Source organism: Phytophthora infestans, genomic scaffold (assembly GCF_000142945.1).
Source record: "Phytophthora infestans T30-4 supercont1.103 genomic scaffold, whole genome shotgun sequence".
In the NCBI taxonomy this organism is placed as follows: Eukaryota; Oomycota; class Peronosporomycetes; order Peronosporales; family Peronosporaceae; genus Phytophthora; species Phytophthora infestans.
Window position 1 is genome coordinate 187,842 of NW_003303656.1, and position 1,122 is coordinate 188,963.

Consider the following 1,122-nt stretch of genomic DNA (forward strand, 5'->3'; position numbering starts at 1 on the left):
TCTTTACTGGCTCCGATATGTATGGCGAGCATACGAAGCCACTTGGCTGTAGGCATATTATCAGATCGTAGTGATACGTAGACTTGTATCGAATAGTAGCCCGTGTACGTTACATAAAGTACTTTCGCTGTCTACTTTTCAGTTCGGCGTGCTATTTGATGTGTCAGTGCGTAGCTCATTTCGCAAGGTCTCAAATGGGTGTATATGCTATGCCCTCGGGATAGCCACAACCTATGCATAGGGTCCCTGTCGCTTTCACGGTACATTTGCGTCGTCGTGCTGGCTTACTGTGCTTACGCTTCTGATGTATCAGTCTATATGACCAAGCAAGTCACTTACTGGGCACAGGCCATACTGCAGCGATACTGGCAAGCTGACCGCGCGTCTGTCAACTGTATTCAACGCAGTATCTATGCGCGCGGCGGGTACACCTTATAGCCACCCGCGACTGAACCGAGTTCTTATCTCGACCATTATGGACAGGGGGACTAAAGTATAGCACTGCGTACAGACAGTCCAACTTACCACACCGACCGGTATGGTTTGCGCTACCGCACACGTGCTCGCATCTATGTAGACAGCAACTTAATCGTCGTGTGTAGTGCTTACTCGATACTGTAGTCTCAATTTGTGAGCGCACATTAATGGAACATACGCTGTGAGCGCTGATGGCACAGATAGCATGGTTTGTATGTATCCAAGTGAGCGAGTGTACTCTCGATCTATTGTTACGCGGAAGCAGATAGGGACCGGTCAGCTTGCAACGGGTTCACAGTAGATACCGTGCGCTAATTATTATTTGAAATGCGCTACCCTCTGTAGATGCGTGCACACCCCTAGTCAGGCTTACCGTATGTGCGGCCCCCAAGCCTCGCACCCGTCAGCCAGTATACCCAAAAACAAAAATAGGTAAGCAAAATGGGGGCCTAAAAAGGGGATATTTACAAATTACTTGCTCCTTCTGCTGCTTCTTTTGCTCCAACGTACTTTGGGGTTTCGGCGGCGCAGCTTGCGGAGGGGAGCTGCGGCCTTTTTCTTTTCCTGGGGGACCACGTCAGGAGCCCATGCGCCTTTGAGAGCGGTTCTCTCGTCCGGCCCTTTCTGGCCGAAATCAAGGGGGGG